The sequence below is a fragment of the Abramis brama genome (genome assembly GCF_963993115.1).
Source record: "Abramis brama genome assembly, chromosome: 14".
In the NCBI taxonomy this organism is placed as follows: Eukaryota; Metazoa; Chordata; class Actinopteri; order Cypriniformes; family Leuciscidae; genus Abramis; species Abramis brama.
The window spans coordinates 23,695,720-23,720,037 of NC_139976.1; the positions used below are offsets into that span (position 1 = coordinate 23,695,720).

At 39.3% G+C, this 24,318-nt stretch overlaps 1 protein-coding gene across 1 annotated transcript in view; it reads right to left on the reverse strand.

Annotated features, from left to right (window-relative positions):
• Positions 1 to 24,318, reverse strand: part of med1 (mediator complex subunit 1) — a 174,084-nt gene that overhangs the window by 48,598 nt on the left and 101,168 nt on the right. The window lies entirely within an intron of this gene.

Genomic DNA, 24,318 nt, shown 5'->3' on the forward strand with positions numbered 1-24,318 from the left:
AAGAATGGACTTAAGCTTTTGACTTAAGGCTGCGTGTCCACCTAGCGTTTTTAACTGTGGGCGTAAATATAGCTGCAAGCAGCGATGACGGGCCCGAGCCGGTGGCACCGCCACCCCGGTGCCTTCAGGGTAATTGTGCACGACGGCAATATGAAGTTAAACCCGGTAAATGTAAAAGAACCATATCAAAGTTGTCTGAATACGCCACATTTACTGCATCATGCTGATATCCATGAGGTCATTTAAATTTAGATGGATTTCAAGTCATGGAATGTCATAGGTCACTTTGAAATTAGTGCAAAGTTATCTTTTGCAGCTCAAAAATGATTTTGTCCATAAGTACAGTATTTATCTCAATGTCTTTTTATAGTTTTATTAATCTAATTATTAAACTAATTATATAAAACTATGTTGTCAATGCACTTCAAATATGTTAATCAAACTTATTAAAAAGACAAGGCCTAATACAGTTCCTGTCCTTAAATGCAGGCCAAAGCACACAGCAATGGAAGGGTTGAACTCTTGTAACTGACAACTGATAAAAAAAATTGAAAGGACAAGACAGAGAATTTTACTTGCCTGACCTGATTAGAATAAATAAATAAAAAGATTTTATAACATTTATTGTAAGCTGCGATAGATAGTGCACTATAAATACATTACTGACGGTAACAATGTTGTGCTTTTGAGGCTCACAGCCTCTCGAGGAAAAACCTAAAGAAATGAGCGCAGCACTCACAAAAGAAACAAGTTACACATACTACATTGATTGAAAAAGAAACTCAAATGTGTTTTTTTTTAATGGCAGTATTATTTTATACAGAATAAATGATTTATAATTCAGAGGAGAATAAAGTTAGTGTTAGTTAAAATTTTAAGGAAAACAAATATATTGATCTGAAATATAGCACATTAATTTTAAATTTATTCAGGTTCAAGTACCAAACATATACAATCTTAATTTAACTTAAAGCAAACAATAAATTTAAAAGATATGGGTTATATGCATATTTTGTAATAAAAAAAATATATCCAAAAAGACGAAAGGGTTAAACTCTTGTCACTGTAACAAACATCCAGCCACAAACACACACACACACACACACACACACACACACACACACACACACACACACACACAGAGAGAGAGAGAGAGAGAGAGAGAGAGAGAGAGAGAGAGAGAGTAAGACTGGTGGAGTGAGGGGGAGGGAAAGGACAGACAGAGGGAGACAGACCATTTTAAACAAAAAAATAATATCCTAACTGTGACAGAAAGTAGACTTTGATCATGTTTAAATATACATGCAAATGCAATGTGGAATAATTGGAAATTTGTGCAGTTTAAAACATTGTTTAACTGCAAAAAAGATGTATCCAACCCCATTTATACATAGTATAAAACACTAGATGGCACAATAGACCTATTTTGAATAGACTCTTTCTGTTTACTTTTTGACATTACTTTAATCCCTCACTACAGCAAAACCGTTTGAGATATTTAATGTCCGTTCATAATTTAGCATCATCAATGTAATTTCATCATGTTGAAAAAGTTTGGTGTGAATAAAATAAACCACTTAGGATGAGTAGCTAAAAACTCAAGAGTCTGAAATAAAAATAAAAAATCCACATTCAAACCAAAATATATGACTTCCTATTGGTCGGAGCTAATGACTGTAAATTAGAAAGTTGTCCGGCTCGATGAGAACAATAAATGTACTGAGTTTTGTGACTGTAGGTAAAACTAACCCCCCACTCAGTGGCGCTACTGAGCCCCTCCACCACGCCCGCTTCTGAGACTTAGCACACGTTTACTATCTGACATGTTTTATGTGCATGTTGAGTTTCACGCAATTTGAAGCATGTTAAGAGCCTCAAAAGTATACAAAAAGAATATTAAAGTTTAATGTGTTGCCATGGCAACAGTATTTAAGATATCAATAAACCTTTCACAGGTCTACATCTGCCGTGTGTTTACATTATAAAGATAAAGTCAGCGCTGTAGATGGCACAGTATACATATTCTTAATAGACACTGTTTACTTTTTGACATGGTTTTAATACCTCACCATAGCAAAACCATTTGAGATACTCAATATCCATTCACAATGTAGCATCTTTAATGTATTTTCATCATATTGAAAAAGTTTGGTGGGAATTAAATAAACCACTTATGAGGAGTGGGTAGCACTGATCAGAGGCTGATTTAGCAAAAAAAAATCCACATTCATATCTGATTTTCTGTTGGTCAGAGCTAATGACTGTAAATTAGAAAGTTGTCTGGCTCGATGAGAACAATATACGTACCGAGTTTTGTGACTGTAGGTAAAACTAACTTTGTCAAAAGGTGGTGCTACTGAGCTGTCTTTTGCAGCTCAAAAATTATTTTGTAAGTTCATAAGTATAAGTATTTATCTATCTCAAGGTCTTTTTGTATTTTTATAAATGTAATTAATAAACTAATTATATAAAATTATTGTCAATGCACTACAAATAAACTGGTTCTATGCCTTTACTTTATTAAAAAAAACGTATTTAAAAAATACAACGCTTAAGACATTTATTTTACACTCTATCCTTTAATGCAGGCCAAAGCACACAACAATGAAAGGGTTAAACTAAACTATCACCCAACAGACACCCCCCTCCACACACACACACAGCAGAAAATGCTCCAAAAAATCCACACTCAACATATCTGACTTCCTGTTGGTCGGAGCTAATGACTGTAAATTAGAAAGTTGAGAACAATAAGTACTGAGTTTTGTTACTGTAGATAAAACTACCCCCCCCCCACACACACACACACTTTTGTCAAAAGGTGGCGCTACTGAGCTCCTCCACCACGCCCGTTTCTGAAACTTTGCACGTCTACTGGCTAAGAAATGTGGTGTGAGTCGAGTTTCATGCAATTTCAAGAATGCTAAGAGTCTCAAAAACACCCAAAAAAAATATTAAAGTTTGATGCGTTGCCATGGCAACAGTATCTAAGATATCAAGGATCCTTTCACAGGTCTACATCTGCCGTGTGTTTAGATTATAGTAATGAAGTTGGAAGGAAATCGGGTAAAAATAAGAGGGTGATTTCAAAGCATTTTGAAAGTGACACTTCCTGCTGCCAGTTGGTGGCGCTTTAACTGACTCACAATAGTCCTCTTACATCGAACACACTGCTGAAGTTTCATCAAGATCAGTTAATGTATGCAGAAGTTATAACACACTTCCTGTTTCACTTTTCTCGCCATAAATTTGTTTCCTCGCCACGGGCAAACCAATATCAAAAATCTGTCTGCAATTTATCCTCAATGTCTTGACTTCATGCACACCGAGTTTGGTGGCGATCGGATTAATTCCCTAGGAGGAGTATTTCAAATTCCAGAGCATGCGTTTTTCAAACAACCCTAAATAGCCGACTTCCTGTTGGGCTGGCGTAAAAAGTAAGAGTACAAAAGCTGTTCGGCCCGATGAGATCTATATGTGTGAGTTTCATGTTATTACATGCAAGTTGATTTATGGACCAAGTTTTCGGACCCCTTTCAAGGGGGCGCTGTTGAGCGAATTTTTTTCGGCGTGCATGTTCAATGAGTGCATTCACACCGAGAGCAGGAGCAGCGTGTGAATGTCAAGCAGGAGCGTCGCGTGAGCAGTAGTGAAGCTAAGGGTTTCGGCGCCAAGTCTATTTTTGCTGCACTGCTTACTCTCAATTAAAGTGAAAGCACACTTTTGATGGGCAAAATAAATATGATTTCACACAAAAAGTACCAAAAATGCACATAATTTGCATGTATAGTGTGTTTTAACAAGAACTGGAGTAGGCTATGTCAGAAAAGAAAATGAAGACTCAAAAATATTTATAGAAAATTGACCCATTTAAACTTGTTTTTATTAATCAGTTTGGGTAAAAGTGGTGTTTTATTAAAAAAATATATATATAGAAAAATATTTGTGTGTGCTGTAAAGTGGTTAGAAAAAATGAAATCGGAATCAGCTAAAATCTGTATCGGCAGGTCAAACTCAATGACAAATCGGAATCAGCCTAGAAAATTGTAATCGGTGCATCTCTATAATCTTTCTGATTGTCTGGTATCAAACACCATCACATAATCTGATGTTCACCTAGATGTTTTATTTATTTATTTCTACATTTGCCATAGTATTGTCGATGGTTTCAATAATACATCCTGCAAAAGGGGGAATTTGGCCAGAACCTAGTGGTATTTGGGGGGCCTTGTCATGGAAAAGTTTGGGAACCCTTGGCCTAGAATATTTGCTTCAAAACTATGTGAAAATCATCCTGCCTACTCATTCAGATAAAACAATATATTGATTTAAAATTTGTAAGACATGTTTTATGTAAGAAAGCTCTATGCGAGGAGGCGTGAATCATCATGAATATTGATGTGTTTCAAACCTGGAAAGACAAAGACCCTCTAACAATGGCCCTATCAGGTGGGACTGTGAGGGAACTTGAACAAAGAATGTGGAGAGTTTAACAGAATGGCTTTTTGATTGTTTGGATTTATTTACAACACAACATAACCCAAAGATACATAAAGGACAAAAAAGCACATTATTGAACAAACTGATCTAAAGACAGAGACTTGAACAGTCACACACCTTTGTGCCATTCTTGAAACATAGTACATACCTGTCATTTCCTAGGTGTTTGATTTTTCATTTTACCATGTAATGGTAAAATGTATATGGTAGCAATATTCAATTTGAAATGTAATATGCAAAATGACAATGCAATATGTAAAATGGCAATGCATTTCAGTATTTAAATTTACATTTTCCATTACATATGTGCAACGTTTGGTGCAAAATGAAAATGATAATTCAATTATATAATTTATATTTGCATTTCATACACTATTTTAACCCCCTGGGGTCGGCTGTCGCTTTTTTTCTTTTCAGTGCAAAAGAGACTCAAAATTTGTATCTTGCATATAAGTGTTATACAGCATTCAAAACTGTTAAATGTCTTCTTTTATTTGTGTACACATAATTAAAAAAAAAGTTTTTTGTGAAATAAAGAAAATAAACGATGCGCATTCTGCTGTCTCTCTCAAGTTCATTCTGAAACGCGACAGAAAATGAACTAACTCGGCGAATGTTTGGCACACAGACTTGAGACATATGTCTTTACAAAGCAAAGAATCAGAGACTTCAGTCCTTGTCTGCTTTTAATCGAGTTTGGAAGACACGTTGTGTTTGTGCTGTGCTGTCCTGTTTACCTTGGATTTACCTCAGAAGAATTAGAAGAATGCGATTTGAAGATGAGAAAGATTTTTAAGGTAAGACATGTCCACTCATAATAGTAAGCATGTTATTGTTATATAAACTTTGTGCCACTAAAAGTGGTGCCAGACTAAAATGTACATTATGAAATGAGATGGGAGTAAAAACATAAAGCCTAATGCTAAATGTATATACATGTACACAACTTAGGATGTTTTTATGTTCAATAATGGATATAAAAGGGTATATAACTAGATAATTAGATATAACTAGGCTAGTATGAGTGTTTACTCTAACTTGGTGAATATTATAATGTTTAGACCAGTGTTTACTATAAAATACTGTGTTTGTGGATATCTGCTCAAACATAGATATGTATAATGTGGTAACGTTTCATAGTTTGGAGCAGCTCGATAGCTTCAGTAAATGTTCTCTGCACGCGCAGTGAGTTTGAGTCACTTGTGCTGTGAATTGAAAAGCAAAAACGCGCCAAACATTAGGCTTCATGTTTTTACTCCAATCTCATTTCATAACATCATAAGGAATGGAAACATTTGAAGTAACATGATAATCCATATATTTTTATCTAGTGTAGTGTTAATTTTTAACGATTTAGAGGCCGCCTGCTATAGGCTATTGTTGTTATTTTATGCAGCCCTACACGTATATGCATTCAAGGCACAACAAACCTGGTGTTCATTTTATATATATATATATATATATATATATATATTAGTAAATTTTAAATCTCAATTTAAACCAGATTAATCTAAAATGTATTCCTAAAATCGTGCAGCCTATATTTTATCTTGATGAAAAATTTATTAATTTAATTAATTAATATTTTATCTTGATGAAAAATTAATTAAATTAATTAATTAATCAATTAATTCAAATTAATTGAATATTGCTACCATATACATTTTACCATTACATGGTAAAATGAAAAATCAAACACCTAGGAAATGACAGGTATGTACTATGTTTCAAGAATGGCACAAAGGTGTGTGACTGTTCAAGTCTCTGTCTTTAGATCAGTTTGTTCAATAATGTGCTTTTTTGTCCTTTATGTATCTTTGGGTTATGTTGTGTTGTAAATAAATCCAAACAATCAAAAAGCCATTCTTGTTTAAATCTCTACTCATTCTTTGTGCAAGGTTCCTCATAAAATATGATAGGGCCATTATGGGAGGGTCTTTGTCTTTCTCAGGTGTGAAATGCATCAATATTCATGATGATTCACACCTCCTCGCATAAAGCTTTCTTACACAAAACATGTCTTACAAATTTTAAATCAATATATTGTTTTATCTGAATGAGTACGCAGGATGATTTTCACAGTTTTGAAGCAAATATTCTAGGCTACATGATTTTCAAAAGTCTTGTGAAGCAATAATCAGTATGGGTTTCATGACCTTATTTCAGTGACAATTTTTGTTTTTGTTTTTTCATAAACCATGCATTAACATCATTATCTCAAACCTACAAACTTTTACATACATTTGTAGCAGAGTTTGTGCTGAATACAGTGTAATAAGACTTTAGCCATGAAACTGTCACAAATAACAGAAATAAGCACAATGTCAGAGCATGTTAGAACGCTTTATGAGTTGCAAAATGAAAACGTATTACAGAAATGATTAGATGTTTAACATGTTCAAGCAAAAACTGTAGCAAAATTATCATTTAAATGTTATTTTTCTTAATTGCAATTACACTCACAGCTAAGACACTTGTGATTGCATTTTTTAATTAAATGTCCCGCAATGAATGTAGCAAAATTCAATGTGCAAATTGAAAATGCATTCCGAGCTGATCACGTCCCCGCCCCCTCCCACCCTGTCAATCACTGCGTTAAGTTGCCCCCCACCTAATGCAAAACTTCGGCAAAATAGGCTGGTAAAAGTTGAGTTTGTTCTGCTTCGGTTTCTTAGATATTAAAATAATATGTATTGGTCATTCTGAGGTCACTGCCCCCCCACATGCTCCAAATTCATGCAAAATAGTCTTGTTTGTTTGTGCTTCGTTTGTGCTGTTTTGTGCCGGTAAAAAAATTGTTTGTGCTGCTTCGGTTTTTTAAATATTAGACACTGAATTATAGACGATGACGTCACCAGGCCCCGACTTGCTCCACATTCACCCAAAAAAGGCTTCTATGAATTTGACCTGTCAGATTCCGTGACCGTATATATTTATTAATATCTGACCAATATGCTTTATAAAATAGAAAGGGGAGATGGTTACACATCAAATGAGTCACTTTATTGAACATTACATTCAGTTATGGTGAAATAAAGAGCAGTCACATTTTTCGGTAGCTAATTTAACCCGCCATATTCTGTGATCTCAAAGTAATAGGCCTAGGCATTTGTAAGGAAAAACTGTAGGATCTCCAACATTATTGGGTAATGTGGTGGATTTTTAATAGATAAAATAGTAAACTGTATATTAAACTAACCATGTTTCTAACATCTAACCTTCTCTTTTTAGGCCTAACATGATAACACTTTGAAACTCAATGTACTAAAACATTCTGTCCTGTGTTTTTGAATGTTGTATGTTGTGTTGCCATACCCCTTTGACTTTGGTTGTGTGGGCGGGGCTCCATTAGGGCTCCTCCCCTAACCGCATGTGATCTCACTCCAAGCTTTTGATAAAACTTGAGAACCCTGCTGCCTTCACGCAGTGATTGACAGAGTGGGAGGGGATGTGATCGGCTCAGAAGGCATTTTCAATTTGCACATTTAATGAAAATGCAATCGCAAGTGTCTTAACAGAGTGTAAATGCAATTAAGAAAAATTATCGTTTTGCAACAGTTTTTGCTTGAACATTTTAAACATCTAATCATTTCTGTAATACATTTTAATTTTGCAACTTATAAAGCGTTAAAATATGTATTCAATTCATATATTAAAACTAGTGTATGAAATGGCAAATGTAAATTATATAATTGATTTTTCATTTTGCACCAACACTGCACAAATGTAATGGAAATTTTTAATTTAAATGCATAGCCATTTTACATACTGCATTGTCATTTTGATTACATTTCAAATTGAATATTGCTACCCATATGCTTCCATACATGTACAGAGACTAAGTAAGCAGGACTCATCAGTGGCATCAAAAAATGAAACAACTGTGAACATGCTGATATCAAGAGAAACTATAGGGCTGTGCAATTTTGGGAAGAAATTTTAGATTTTTCTGGTTAAAATTGCGATTTAAAATTTACAAAAATATATATAATAATGAACACCAGGTTTGTTGTGCCTTGTAGGCATATACTTGTAGGGCTGCATAAAATAATTACAACAATAGCCCAATAATCATTTTTACTTTACAAAAATGCTAAACAAATTTTATATGTTATAACACATTTTATTTTTTATAAAGGAACTTCAGTACACTACACTAGAGAAAAATATATGGATTATGTTACTTCAAATGTTTCCATTTGTTAAGACGTTATGAAATGAGATTGGAGTAAAAAACAATGTTTGGCGCGTTTTGCTTTTCAAACGCACAGCGAAAGTGACTCAAAGTCACAGTGCAGAGAGCATTTACTGAAGCGATCGAGCCGCTCCAAACTATGAAACATTATTGTTACCACATTATAAATATTTATGTTTGAGTACATATCCACAAACACAGTATTTCACAGTAAAAACGGGTCTAAACATTATAATATTCACCATATTAGTGTAAACACTCATATTAGCCTACTTTTAAATCATGCTGTGTTTTATTATCGAACATAAAAACATCCTTGTGTTGTACATGTATATAAATGTAGCATTGAAAAGTTGCCTACCTGTCTATAGTTCATATTTCAACATGTTTCTGTCTATTTCATACATTTTACCCTGGCACCAGTTTAACTAGGAGCTACAATGTGAAGTTTATGCAACACTAACACGCTTACTATTATGAGTGGGAATTTCTTACCTCAAAAAAAAAAATCTCTCTTATCTTCAAATCTCGTTCTTCTAATTCTTCTGAGGTAAATCCAAGGTAAACAGCATAGCACAGACCAACGTGTCTTCCAAACTCGATGAGGACTGAAGTCTGATTCTTAGTTTTGAGGTGATGAGGGCGTTTACAGGTTTGCGTTCCTTCACGTGGACGATTTGCATGTCAATTGCTTGTGCGCGCCTGGGTGTGGTCACATTAGAGGTAATGAGTACTCGCTTGAGAAACTGTACATCTCGTTGCTTTTATACAGATTACTTAGAGAATATTTGTTTTTGATATGATTTATATAATTTAAAAAAAAGAGAGACGTCAAGCTTTGAAAAGACATGTCTCATGTCTATATGGAAAACATTCACTGAGTTACAGTTCATTTTCTGTCGCATTTCAGAATGAACTTCACATTGAGTGAGACGGCAGAACGTGCATCATGTTTATTTTCTTTATTTTACGAAAAACACAACTTTTTTTTTTTTATATGAGTGTACACAAATAAAAGAAGACATTTAACAGTTTTGAATGATGTATTACACTTCCCTGTATGACAAAAAGTTATTTGAGTATATTTTGCACTGATAAGAATAAAAGCGAGGTGAACCGCCAACCCCAGGGGGTTAAATAAAGGTTAAAGATAATTAACAAATCACAGATCCTTTATTTTTTTTGCATAAAATAAAACTTTTCTGGAAATGGGGTTGTAGTAATAGAAGACCTTTGCTGTAGTAATGATGACAGTAGCGCACACAAAAGTAGCAGCTGTTCCGTGCTCCGGCGCGGTTAGATGAACCACGTTCTGGGCCACCTCTTACTGGCGGGCCAGGGAAAGTTAAGCAAACCGCGAAACGGGAACGGTATGGAGCGATCACACAAGTCAAACGAACCAGACTCTGGGCGTCAAACCGGGCACGGTTCAGATCGCCTAGTCTGAGTACACCCTAAAACAGTGCAGACCACATTATTTTATTCATTACTGCTCCACATGAGTTTAGGTGTTTTTCTCTGCACACAAGATAATGATCTTTCATATTAGTAGACTACATTTAAACAGTAGTGTTTGATAGGCAAGAATTGCACGTATGTAGACACAGAAACTTTAATGATTTACACTACCGTGGTCTTCTTGAGAAGCACGTCCATTTTTTTTTTTGTATGCTACTGCAAGTTATTATCTGAAATCTGAATTATATTAAATGTAAATGTACAATTTACCTAAAATATGTTCATGCCATGATGAATGAAACCATAAAACATTTTTAATTCTAACTTCCAGATATCACACCACTGCAGTACATTCACAGTTGAGGGAAACTGGAATGTCATTTCCATTGCAAATATTCTTGGTATTGGCTTGACAACCCTGTAGTAGTGTCTACTAACTAGTGTGTTTGGTTAGGCCTATACACTACTATTCAAAAGGTTTAGATCAGTAAGATTTGCTAATGTTTTAAAAATAAGTCTCTTCTGCTCCCCAAAGCTGCATTTATTTGATCCAAAATACAGTAAAAACAGTAATATTGTAAAATATTACAATATAAAATAGCTTTTTTTCTATATTTTAAAATGTAATTCCTGTAATGGTAAAGCTGAATTTTCAGCATCATTACTCAAATCTTCAGAGTAAAGGATTAAAGAAATTAATACTTTTATTCGGAAAGTATGCATTAAATTGATCAAAAGTGAGAGTAAAGACATTTATGATGTTACAAACGCATTCCATTTCAGATAAATGCTGTTCTTTTGAACTTTCTATTCATCAAAGAATCCTCAATTTTTTTTTACACAATTGTTTTCAACATTTAAATAATCAGAAATGTTTCTTGAGCTGCAAATCATCATATTAGTATGATTTCTGAAGGATCATTTGACACTGAAGTCTGGAATAATGATGCTGAAAATTCAGCTTGATCACAGGAATAAATGACACTATACAATTTATTCAAATTGAAAGTTATTTTAAATCGTAAAAATATTTCACAATATTACTGTTTTTACTGTATTTTGGATCAAATAATGAGCAGAAGAGACTTCTTTTAATAACATTTAAAACATACATTACAACACGGGTTTAATAATGGAATTCAGATTTAAAAATGGGATACAACTGCTGTATTATAGAACTTGACAACAACAACTAGGAGTACAATAATAATAATAATAATAACTAGATGCGAAAGTTCGTCGAGACAAACTTTAAGTTGGCTTGAGAAAGTTTGGACCAGAAAGTTTTTTGCTAGGCGGTTGCTAGGGTATTCTGAGTGGTTGCTAGGCGGTTGCTAGGATATTTCTGGTGGTTGCTAGGGTCTTTTGGGTGGTTGCTAGGCGGTTGCTAGGGTATTTTGGGTGGTTGCTAGGGTGTTCTGGGTGGTTGCTAGGCGGTTGCTAGGGTGTTCTGGGTGGTTACTAGGGTGTTCTGGGTGGTTGCTAGGCGGTTGCTAGGATATTTTGGGTGGTTGCTAGGGTCTTTTGGATGGTTTATAGGCGGTTGCTAGGGTATTTTAGGTGGTTGCTAGGGTATTTTAGGTGGTTGCTAGGGTATTCTGGGTGGTTGCTAGGCGGTTGCTAGGGTATTTTGGGTGGTTGCTAGGGTCTTTTGGGTAGTTGCTAGGCGGTTTCTAAGATATTTTCGGTGGTTGCTAGGGTCTTTTGGGTGGTTGCTAGGCGGTTGCTAGGGTATTTTGGGTGGTTGCTAGGCGGTTGCTAGGGTGTTCTGGGTGGTTACTAGGGTGTTCTGGGTGGTTGCTAGGCGGTTGCTAGGATATTTTGGGTGGTTGCTAGGGTCTTTTGGGTGGTTGATAGGTGGTTGCTAGGGTATTTTAGGTGGTTGCTAGGGTATTTTAGGTGGTTGATAGGGTATTCTGGGTGGTTGCTAGGCGGTTGCTAGGGCATTTTGGGTGGTTGCTAGGGTCTTTTGGGTAGTTGCTAGGCGGTTTCTAAGATATTTTCGGTGGTTGCTAGGGTCTTTTGGGTGGTTGCTAGGCGGTTGCTAGGGTATTTTGGGTGGTTGCTAGGGTGTTCTGGGTGGTTGCTAGGCGGTTGTAGGGTGTTCTGGGTGGTTGCTAGGCGGTTGCTAGGATATTTTGGGTGGTTGCTAGGGTGTTCTGGGTGGTTGTTAGGCAGTTGCTAGGGTGTTCTGAGTGGTTGCTATGGTGTTGCTAGGCGGTTGCTAAGGTATTCTGGGTGGTTGCTAGGCGGTTGCTAGGGTGTTCCGGGTGGTTGCTATGGTGTTGCTAGGCGGTTGCTAAGGTATTCTGGGTGGTTGCTAGGCGGTTGCTAGGGTGTTCTGGGTGGTTGCTATGGTGTTGCTAGGCGGTTGCTAGGGTGTTCTGGGTTGTTGCTAGGCAGTTGCTAGGGTGTTCTGGCTGTTTGCTAGGTGTTCTGGGTGGTTGCTAGGCAGTTGCTAGGTGTTCTGGGGGTTGCTAGGCAGTTGCTAGGGTGTTCTGGGTGGTTGCTAGGGTATATTTGGTGGTTACTAGAGCATTTCTAGATGTTGCTAGGGTGTTCAAGATGGTTGCTAAGGTATTTTTGGTAGTTGCTATGGTGTTACTAGGTGGTTGGTAGTTGTCAAAGATGGTTACTATGGAGTTTTTATAGAGTTCTTAAAATCTTTAATAACGAGTGCCTTCAGTACGGCACTCGGCCTGCGGCCTCGTGCCTATGGCCGAATAGGCACAAGCATGGAGCAATATCGCAAGGCCACGAGTGTAATATTGCGTTAAAAAATACAAAAAAATGTAAAAAAAATTTTTTTTTGGTTTAGGGTGGTTGCTAGGGAGCTCTTAGTGGTTGCTAGGGTGCTGAAACTGGTTGCTAGGGTGTGGCTATGAAGATTTTAGGCCATTACTTATTGGTTGCTTGATAATATAAATCCTCTGAGGGAGAGAGAGAGGGAGAGACGCAGGGCTGTCAGGCCCTTTGGAGTCTGTGTGTGTGAAAACGGCAGTTTGGATTCAAATGTTTTTAGAACTCCCCAATGTAAGTCAATGGGAGTTTTTCCGAGTTTTGATCGTCATTTTTAGGAAAACCGTAAGTCCGATCAGTCTGAAAAGATATAGCAACGCGAGTCAGATCAGTTTGAGTGTCTGAGCCGAGTTTGGAGTATGTAGAGTTAAAGCTCTAGGAGGAGTTTCATATAGAAATTTTAGTCTCGGAATAATAATAATAACTAGATGCGAAAGTTCGTCGAGACAAACTTTAAGTTGGCTTGAGAAAGTTTGGACCAGAAAGTTTTTTGCTAGGCGGTTGCTAGGGTATTCTGAGTGGTTGCCAGGCAGTTGCTAGGATATTTCTGGTGGTTGCTAGGGTCTTTTGGGTGGTTGCTAGGCGGTTGCTAGGGTATTTTGGGTGGTTGCTAGGGTGTTCTGGGTGGTTGCTAGGCGGTTGCTAGGGTGTTCTGGGTGGTTACTAGGGTGTTCTGGGTGGTTGCTAGGCGGTTGCTAGGATATTTTGGGTGGTTGCTAGGGTCTTTTGGGTGGTTGATAGGCGGTTGCTAGGGTATTTTAGGTGGTTGCTAGGGTATTTTAGGTGGTTGCTAGGGTATTCTGGGTGGTTGCTAGGCGGTTGCTAGGGTATTTTGGGTGGTTGCTAGGGTCTTTTGGGTAGTTGCTAGGCGGTTTCTAAGATATTTTCGGTGGTTGCTAGGGTGTTCTGGGTGGTTGATAGGCGGTTGCTAGGGTATTTTGGGTGGTTGCTAGGGTGTTCTGGGTGGTTGCTAGGTGGTTGCTAGGGTGTTCTGGGTGGTTACTAGGGTGTTCTGGGTGGTTGCTAGGCGGTTGCTAGGATATTTTGGATGGTTGCTAGGGTATTTTGGGTGGTTGCTAGGCGGTTGCTAGGGTATTTTGGGTGGTTGCTAGGGTGTTCTGGGTGGTTGCTATGGTGTTCTAAGGTATTTTGGGTGGTTGATAGGGTGTTCTGAGTGGTTGCTATGGTGTTGCTAGGGTGTTCTAAGGTATTTTGGGTGGTTGCTAGGGTGTTCTGGGTGGTTGTTAGGCAGTTGCTAGGGTGTTCTGAGTGGTTGCTATGGTGTTGCTAGGCGGTTGCTAGGGTATTCTGGGTGGTTGCTATGGTGTTGCTAGGTGGTTGGTAGTTGTCAAAGATGGTTTATATGGAGTTAATAACGAGTGCCTTCAGTACGGCACTCGGCCTGCGGCCTCGTGCCTATGGCCGAATAGGCACAAGCATGGAGCAATATCGCAAGGCCACGAGTGCAATATTGCTTTAAAAAATAAAAAATATATAAAAAAAGGTTTTTTTTGGGTTTATGGTGGTTGCTAGGGAGCTCTTAGTGGTTGCTAGGGTGCTGTAACTGGTTGCTAGGGTGTGGCTATGAAGATTTTAGGCCATTACTTATTGGTTGCTTGATAATATAAATCCTCTGAGGGAGAGAGAGAGGGAGAGATGCAGGGGTGTCAGGCCCTTTGGAGTCTGTGTGTGTGAAAACGGCAGTTTGGATTCAAATGTTTTTAGAACTCCCCAATGTAAGTCAATGGGAGTTTTTCCGAGTTTTGATCGTCATTTTTAGGAAAACCGTAAGTCCGATCAGTCTGAAAAGATATAGCAACTCGAGTCAGATCAGTTTGAAGGTCTGAGCCGAGTTTGGAGTATGTAGAGTTAAAGCTCTAGGAGGAGATTGAGTGTAATTTTTTGGTAAGAAGAATAATAATAATAAGTTTAAATAGGATTTCAATATGTTGGCTCTCTCAAGCCAACTTAACTAGATGCGAAAGTTCGTCGAGACAAACTTTAAGTTGGCTTGAGAAAGTTTGGAGCAGAACGTTTTTTTGCTAGGCGGTTGCTAGGGTATTCTGAGTGGTTGCTAGGCGGTTGCTAGGATATTTCTGGTGGTTGCTAGGGTCTTTTGGGTGGTTGCTAGGCGGTTGCTAGGGTATTTTGGGTGGTTGCTAGGGTGTTCTGGGTGGTTGCTAGGCGGTTGCTAGGGTGTTCTGGGTGGTTACTAGGGTGTTCTGGGTGGTTGCTAGGCGGTTGCTAGGATATTTTGGGTGGTTGCTAGGGTCTTTTGGGTGGTTGATAGGCGGTTGCTAGGGTATTTTAGGTGGTTGCTAGGATATTTTAGGTGGTTGATAGGGTATTCTGGGAGGTTGCTAGGCGGTTGCTAGGGTATTTTGGGTGGTTGCTAGGGTCTTTTGGGTAGTTGCTAGGCGGTTTCTAAGATATTTTCGGTGGTTGCTAGGGTCTTTTGGGTGGTTGCTAGGCGGTTGCTAGGGTATTTTGGGTGGTTGCTAGGGTGTTCTGGGTGGTTGCTAGGGTGTTCTGGGTGGTTGCTAGGCGGTTGCTAGGATATTTTGGGTGGTTGCTAGGGTGTTCTGGGTGGTTGTTAGGCAGTTGCTAGGGTGTTCTGAGTGGTTGCTATGGTGTTGCTAGGTGGTTGCTAAGGTATTCTGGGTGGTTGCTAGGCGGTTGCTAGGGTATTCTGGGTGGTTGCTATGGTGTTGCTAGGCGGTTGCTAGGGTGTTTTGGGTGGTTGCTAGGCGGTTGCTAGGGTGTTCTGGGTGGTTGCTATGGTGTTGCTAGGCGGTTGCTAAGGTATTCTGGGTGGTTGCTAGGCGGTTGCTAGGGTGTTCAGGGTGTTTGCTAGGCGGTTGCTAGGGTGTTCTGGGTGGTTGCTATGGTGTTGCTAGGCAGTTGTTAGGGTGTTCTGGGTTGTTGCTAGGCAGTTGCTAGGTGTTCTGGGTGGTTGCTAGGCAGTTGCTAGGGTGTTCTGGCTGTTTGCTAGGTGTTCTGGGTGGTTGCTAGGCAGTTGCTAGGTGTTCTGGGGGGTTGCTAGGCAGTTGCTAGGGTGTTCTGGGTGGTTGCTAGGGTGTTCAAGATGGTTGCTAAGGTATTTTTGGTAGTTGCTATGGTGTTACTAGGTGGTTGGTAGTTGTCAAAGATGGTTTATATGGAGTTAATAACGAGTGCCTTCAATACGTTACTCGGCCGAATAGGCACAAGCATGGAGCAATATCGCAAGGCCACGAATGTAATATTGCTTTAAAAAATAAAAAATAAATAAAAAAAGGTTTTTTTGGGGTTTAGGGTGGTTGCTAGGGAGCTCTTAGTGGTTGCTAGGGTGCTGTAACTGGTTGCTAGGGTGTGGCTATGAAGATTTTAGGCCATTACTTATTGGTTGCTTGATAATATAAATCCTCTGAGGGAGAGAGAGAGGGAGAAACGCAGGGGTGTCAGGCCCTTTGGAGTCTGTGTGTGTGAAAACGGCAGTTTGGATTCAAATGTTTTTAGAACTCCCCAATGTAAGTCAATGGGAGTTTTTCCGAGTTTTGATCGTCCTTTTTAGGAAAACCGTAAGTCCGATCAGTCTGAAAAGATATAGCAACGCGAGTCAGATCAGTTTGAGTGTCTGAGCCGAGTTTGGAGTATGTAGAGTTAAAGCTCTAGGAGGAGTTTCATATAGAAATTTTAGTCTCGGAATAATAATAATAATAATAATAAGTTTAAATAGGATTTCAATATGTTGGCTTTCTCAAGCCAACTTAATAATAATAAGTTTAAATAGGATTTCAATATGTTGGCTCTCTCAAGCCAACTTAATAAGTTTAAATAGGATTTCAATATGTTGGCTCTCTCAAGCCAACTTAATAACTAGATTAAAAAGTTCGTCGAGACAAACTTTAAGTTGGCTTGAGAAAGCTGGACCAGAAAGTTTGAAGAAGTTAAAAGTAGTTTGGAGTTTAAAGTAGTTTCAAGTTTAAATTAGTTTAAAGTTTAAATTAGTTAGAAGTTTAAAATAGTTTAAAGTTAAAATTAGTTTGAAGCTTAAATTAGTTTAAAGTTTAAATTAGTCTAAAGTTTAAATTAGTTTGAAGTTTAAATTAGTTTAAAGTTTAAATAAGTTTAATGTTTAAATTAGTTTAAAGTTTAAAGTATTTTAAAGTTAAAAAGTTGTTGGGGGTTTTCTAGTGGGTTGCTAAGGTGTTCTGGGTGGTTGCTAGGCAGTTGCTAGGGTGTTCTGGGTGGTTGCTAGGCGGTTGCTAGGGTGTTTTTGGTGGTTGCTAGGGTGTTCTGGGTGGTTGCTATGGTGTTGCTAGGTTGTTGCTAGGGTATTCTGTTTGGTTGCTAGGGTGTTCTGGGTGGTTGCTAGGTGGTTGCTAGGGTGTTCTGGGTGGTTGCTAGGGTGTTGCTAAGCGGTTGCTAGGGTATTTTGGGTGGTTGCTAGGGTGTTGCTAGGCGGTTGCTAAGGTATTTTGGGTGGTTGCTAGGCGGTTACTAGGGTGTTCTGGGTGGTTGCTAGGCGGTTGCTAGGGTGTTTTAGCGGTTGCTATGGTGTTGCTAGGCGGTTGCTAGGGTGTTCTGGGTGGTTGCTAGGGTGTTGCTAGGCGGTTGCTAGGGTATTCTGGGTGGTTGCTAGGCGGTTACTAGGGTGTTTTGGTGGTTGCTATGGTGTTGCTAGGCGGTTGCTAGGGTATTATGGGTGGTTGCTATGGTGTTGCTAGGGTATTCCAGGTGGTTGCTAGGATGTTGCTAGGTGGTTGCTAGGGTGTTTTGGTGGTTGCTATGGTGTTGCTAGGTGGTTGCTAGGGTGTTCTGGGTGGTTGCTATGATGTTGCTAGGTGGTTGCTAGGGTGTTTTGGTAGTTGCTATGGTGTTGCTAGGGTATTCTGGGTGGTTGCTAGGGTGTTGCTAGGGTGTTCTGGGTGGTTGCTATGGTGTTACTTGGTGGTTGGTAGTTGTCACAGATGGTTACTATGGAGTTTGTATAGTTCTTAGCATGATCTTGGTATGATTTAGCACTTAACTAATCGCTATTAGCATGTAGCTATTCACTGCTAGCATGTGTAGCATGTTGGAAGTGCTGTTTGCTAGCATGAGTCAAAAGAGCCAAACCTCATCTCTATACAATGTTCTGATACAGAGATATAGGTCTTGCAAAATGGTTGCTAGGGTACTCAAGTTTGGTTGCTATGGAGTTGCTTGGGAGCTGGGAGCTTTATACGTACGAAGTTTAAAGTGGTTTGAAGTTTAAATTAGTTTACGAGTTTTTGAGTTTTGAGTTTATAAGTTTAAATGAGTTTAGAGTTTAAGTTTAAATGAGTTTAAAGAGTGTGTGTGTGTATGTGGGTTCACACACACACACACACACACACACTCAGAGTTTATGAGTTTAGAGTTTATAAGTGTATAAATGGATGAGTTTATAAGTGTACACGTTTTTGAATTTGGTTTGTAAGTTTAAATGAGTTTTGAGTTTATAAGTTTAAATGAGTTTACAGTTTATAAGTTTAAATGAGTTAAAGCTTAAGTTTGAAGTTTAAAGAAGTTTAAAGTTTATATTAGTTTGAAGTTTAATTTAGTTTGAAGTTTAAAGTAGTTTAAAGTTTAAAATAGTTTGAAGTAGATAGATAGATGAGTTGATTAGTTTAATTGAGTCTCAATGGCTTATATATTATATAGAATGGCAGTTTGAATTAGTCTTCAAGGTATTTTGATTTGAATTTTCGTCGGTTGGCCAGTTTGAATCTAGATTTGAATTTTTTAGAACTCCCCAATGTAAGTCAATGGGAGTTTTTCCGAGTTTTGATCGGCAATATTAGGAAAACCGTAAGTCCGATCAGTCTGAAAAGATATAGCAACTCAAGTCAGAATAGTCTGAAGGTCTGAGCCGAGTTTGGAGTATGTAGAGTTAAAGCTCTAGGAGGAGATAGGCGATAAATTTTTAGTAAGAAGAATAATAATAATAACTAGATGCGAAAGTTCGTCGAGACAAACTTTAAGTTGGCTTGAGAAAGTTTGGACCGGAAAGTTTTTTGCTAGGCGGTTGCTAGGGTATTCTGAGTGGTTGCTAGGCGGTTGCTAGGATATTTCTGGTGGCTGCTAGGGTCTTTTGGGTGGTTGCTAGGCGGTTGCTAGGGTATTTTGGGTGGTTGCTAGGGTGTTCTGGGTGGTTGCTAGGCGGTTGCTAGGGTGTTCTGGTTGGTTGCTAGGCGGTTGCTAGGGTGTTGTTAGGCGGTTGCTAGGGTGTTCTGGGTGGTTGCTATGGTGTTGCTAGGCGGTTGCTAAGGTATTCTGGGTGGTTGCTAGGTGGTTGCTAGGGTATTCTGGGTGGTTGTTATGGTGTTGCTAGGCGGTTGCTAGGGTGTTCTGGGTGGTTGTTATGGTGTTGCTAGGCAGTTGCTAGGGTGTTCTGGGTGGTTGCTAGGCGGTTGCTAGGGTGTTGCTAGGCGGTTGCTAGGGTGTTCTGGGTAGTTGCTATGGTGTTGCTAGGCGGTTGCTAAGGTATTCTGGGTGGTTGCTAGGCGGTTGCTAGGGTGTTGTTAGGCGGTTGCTAGGGTGTTCTGGGTGGTTGCTATGGTGTTGCTAAGGTATTCTGGGTGGTTGCTAGGCGGTTGCTAGGGTGTTCTGGGTAGTTGCTATGGTGTTGCTAGGCGGTTGCTAAGGTATTCTGGGTGGTTGCTAGGCGGTTGCTAGGGTGTTGTTAGGCGGTTGCTAGGGTGTTCTGGGTGGTTGCTATGGTGTTGCTAAGGTATTCTGGGTGGTTGCTAGGCGGTTGCTAGGGTGTTCTGGGTGGTTACTATGGTGTTGCTAGGTGGTTGGTAGTTGTCACAGATGGTTACTATGGAGTTTTGATATAGTTGTTTGCATGATCTTGGCATGATTTAGCACTTAACTAATCGCTATTAGCATGTAGCTATTCACTGCTAGCATGTGTAGCATGTTGGAAGTGCTGTTTGCTAGCATGAGTCAAAAGAGCCAAACCTAATCTCTATACGATGTTCTGATACAGAGATATAGGTCTTGCAAAACGGTTGCTAGGGTACTCAAGTTTGGTTGCTATGGAGTTGCTTGGGAGCTGGGAGCTTTAAACGTAAGAAGTTTAAAGTGGTTTGAAGTTTAAAGTAGTTTACAGTAGTTTGAAGTTTATGACAGATAGATAGATAAGTTAATAGATAGATAAACACACACACACACACACACACACACACTAACTCGCTCACACACTCACTCAGACACACACACACACACGCACACAAGAGTTTATGAGTTTAGAGTTTATAAGTGTATGAGATTTTGAGTTTTGAGTTTATAAGTTTAAATGAGTTTAGAGTTTATAAGTTTAAATGAGTTTAAGAGTTCAGAGTTTATTAATTTATGAGTTTAATAGTTTATAAGTCTATGAATTCATGAGTTTATAAGTTAATTAGTTAATCTCATACACTTATTCTAATTATAAGTGTATGAGTTTAGAGTTCATTAGTTTAAATGAGTCTCAATGGCTCATATAGTATATAGAACGGCAGTTTGGTTTAGTCTTCAAGGTGTTTAGATTTAAATTTTCGACATACACACACACACAAGCACGCACGCACAGACTCTCACTCTCTCTCTCTCTCTCACACACACACTATCTCTCTCACACACACGCTCACTAACTCACTCACACACACACAGACAAGCTCATTAACACACACACACACTCACGCACATAGACACACACTCTCTCTCACACACACACACACACTCAGAGTTTATATGAGTTTAGAGTTTACAAGTGTACAAGTTTTTGAGTTAAGAGTTTATAAGTTTAAATGAGTGTGTACGAGTTTTTGAGTTTACACACACACACACTCACACATAGACACACACGCTCTCTCTCTCTCTCACACACACACACACACACACACACACACACACACACACACACGTTTTGAATTTAGAGTTCATTAGTTTAAATGAGTCTCAATGGCTCATATAGTATATAGAACGGCAGTTTGGTTTAGTCTTCAAGGTGTTTAGATTTAAATTTTCGACATACACACACACACAAGCACGCACGCACAGACTCTCACTCTCTCTCACACACACACACTATCTCTCTCACACACACACTCACTAACTCACTCACACACACACAGACAAGCTCATTAACACACACACACACACACACACACACACTCACGCACATACACACACACTCTCTCTCTCACACACACACACACACACTCAGAGTTTATATGAGTTTAGAGTTTATAAGTGTACAAGTTTTTGAGTTAAGAGTTTATAAGTTTAAATGAGTGTGTACGAGTATTTGAGTTTACACACACACACACACACACACACACTCACACATAGACACACACGCTCTCTCTCTCACACACACACACACACACACACACACGTTTTGAGTTTAGAGTTCATTAGTTTAAATGAGTCTCAATGGCTCATATAGTATATAGAACGGCAGTTTGGTTTAGTCTTCAAGGTGTTTAGATTTAAATTTTCGACATACACACACACACAAGCACGCACGCACAGACTCTCACTCTCTCTCACACACACACACTATCTCTCTCACACACACACTCACACACACACAGACAAGCTCATTAACACACACACACACACACACACACAAACACACACACACTCACGCACATAGACACACACTCACTCTCTCTCTCACACACACACACACTCAGAGTTTATATGAGTTTAGAGTTTATAAGTGTACACGTTTTTGAGTTAAGAGTTTATAAGTTTAAATGAGTGTGTACGAGTATTTGAGTTTACACACACACACACACACACACACACTCACACATAGACACACACGCTCTCTCTCTCTCTCACACACACACGTTTTGAGTTTAGAGTTCATTAGTTTAAATGAGTCTCATTGGCTAATATAGTATATAGAACGGCAGTTTGGTTTAGTCTTCAAGGTATTTTGATTTGAATTTTCGTCGGTTTGAATTTTTTAGAACTCCCAATGTAAGTCAATGGGAGTTTTTGAATGAGTTTTTTCGAGTTTTGATCGTCATTTTTAGGAAAACCGTAAGTCCGATCAGTCTGAAAAGATATAGCAACTCGAGTCAGATCAGTTTGAGTGTCTGAGCCGAGTTTGGAGTATGTAGAGTTAAAGCTCTAGGAGGAGTTTGATACAGAAATTTTTAGGGTCAGAAGAATAATAATAACTAGAATGTACATTTCCTGAAGAAAATGTGAAGTGGTGCTTGCAGTGGCAAAATTCGCCACTGGGCAGATGCTAACACAATTAACATGTTGTGATACCATGATATACCACGTTTTAGAATTATTTACCACGATTTACCATGTTTCTAAGATGATTTACTACGATTTACCACATTCCAGCATGATTTACTATGATTAACATGTTGTTAGAATGATGCTAGCAGGATTAGCATGTTGGTTGGATGATGCTAGCATGATTAGCATGTTGTTAACATGCTTTTAACATGATGCTAGCATGATTAGCATTTTGCTAGCATGTTTTTAGCTAGATGCTAACATGATTAGCATGTTGCTAGCATAATGCTAGCATGATTAGCATGATGTTAGCATGATGCTAGCTTGATTAGCATGATGCTAGCATTATGTTAGCTTGATTAGCATGTTGCTAGCATGATGCTAGCTTGATTAGCATGTTGGTAGCATAATGCTAGCATGATTAGCATGTTGCTAGCATGATGCTAGCTTGATTAGCATGTTGCTAGCATGATGCTAGCTTGATTAGCATGTTGCTAGCATGATGCCAGCATGTTTTTAGCAAGATGCTGTTGCCAGGTGGTTGTTAGGGTGTTCTGGGTGGTTGCTATGGTGTTGCTAGGCAGTTGCTAGGGTATTCTGGGTGGTTGCTAGGCGGTTGCTAGGGTATTCTTGGTGGTTGCTAGGGCGTTGCTAGGCAGTTGCTAGGGTATTCTGGGTGGTTGCTAGGCGGTTGCTAGGGTATTCTGGGTTGTTGCTAGGGCGTTGCTAGGCAGTTGCTAGGGTGTTCTGGGTGGTTGTTATGGTGTTGCTAGGCGGTTGCTAGGGTATTCTGGGTGTTTGCTAGGGCGTTGCTAGGCAGTTGCTAGGGTATTCTGGGTGGTTGCTATGGTGTTGCTAGGCGGTTGCTAGGGTATTCTGGGTGGTTGCTATGGTGTTGCTAGGTGGTTGCTAGGGTATTCTGGGTGGTTGCTAGGCGGTTGCTAGGGTATTCTTGGTGGTTGCTATGCAGTTGCTAGGGTATTCTGGGTGGTTGCTAGGTCGTTGCTAGGCAGTTGCTAGGGTGTTCTGGGTGGTTGCTATGGTGTTGCTAGGCAGTTGCTATGGTATTCTGGGTGGATGCTAGGGCGTTGCTAGGGTGTTCTGGGTGGTTGCTAGGCAGTTGCTAGGTGTTCTGGGTGGTTACTAGGCAGTTGCTAGGTGTTCTGGGTGGTTGCTAGGCAGTTGCTAGGATGTTCTGGGTGGTTGCTAGAGTTTTTTGGTGGTTACTAGAGCATTTCTAGACGTTGCTAGGGTGTTCAGGGTGGTTGCTAAGGTATTTTTGTTAGTTGCTATGGTGTTACTAGGTGGTTGGTAGTTGTCAAATATGGTTACTATGGAGTTTTTATAGAGTTGTTAAAATCTTGAATAACGAGTGCCTTCAGTACGGCACTCGGCCTGCGGCCTCGTGCCTATGGCCGAATAGGCACAAGCATGGAGCGATATCGCAAGGCCACGAGAGTAAAATTGCTTTAAAAAATAAAAAAAATGTAAAAAAATGTTTTTTTTTGGTTTAGGGTGGTTGCTAGGGAGCTCTTAGTGGTTGCTAGGGTGCTGAAACTGGTTGCTAGGGTGTGGCTATGAAGATTTTAGGCCATTACTTATTGGCTGCTTGATAATATAAATCCTCTGAGGGAGAGAGAGAGAGGGAGAGACGCAGGGCTGTCAGGCCCTTTGGAGTCTGTGTGTGTGAAAACGTCGGTTGGGATTCAAATATTTTTAGAACTCCCAATGTAAAGTCAATGGGACTTTTTTGGCCGCTTTTTCGTCCGCTGTGCGAACATCGTACACCCGATCGCTTAGAAAAGTCATAGCACACCTCTCCTCAATGAGCCGCTCGATTTGACGCCTCACTCAGGGGTCTGTGACAAACGGTGCGGGGCGCATTACGCGCCAAACTTTTGTCCAGAATAATAAAAAGAAGTAAAAGAATAATAACTAGAATGTACATTTCCTGAAGAAAATGTGAAGTGGTGCTTGCAGTGGCAAAACTCGCCACTCGGTTGCTAGAGTGTGGTACATGATTGCATACGAGCCAACAAACATGTCTGTACGATGTTCTGGTGCTGAGATATGGCTTATTCATGTTGTTCAGGTGGTTGCTAGGGTGT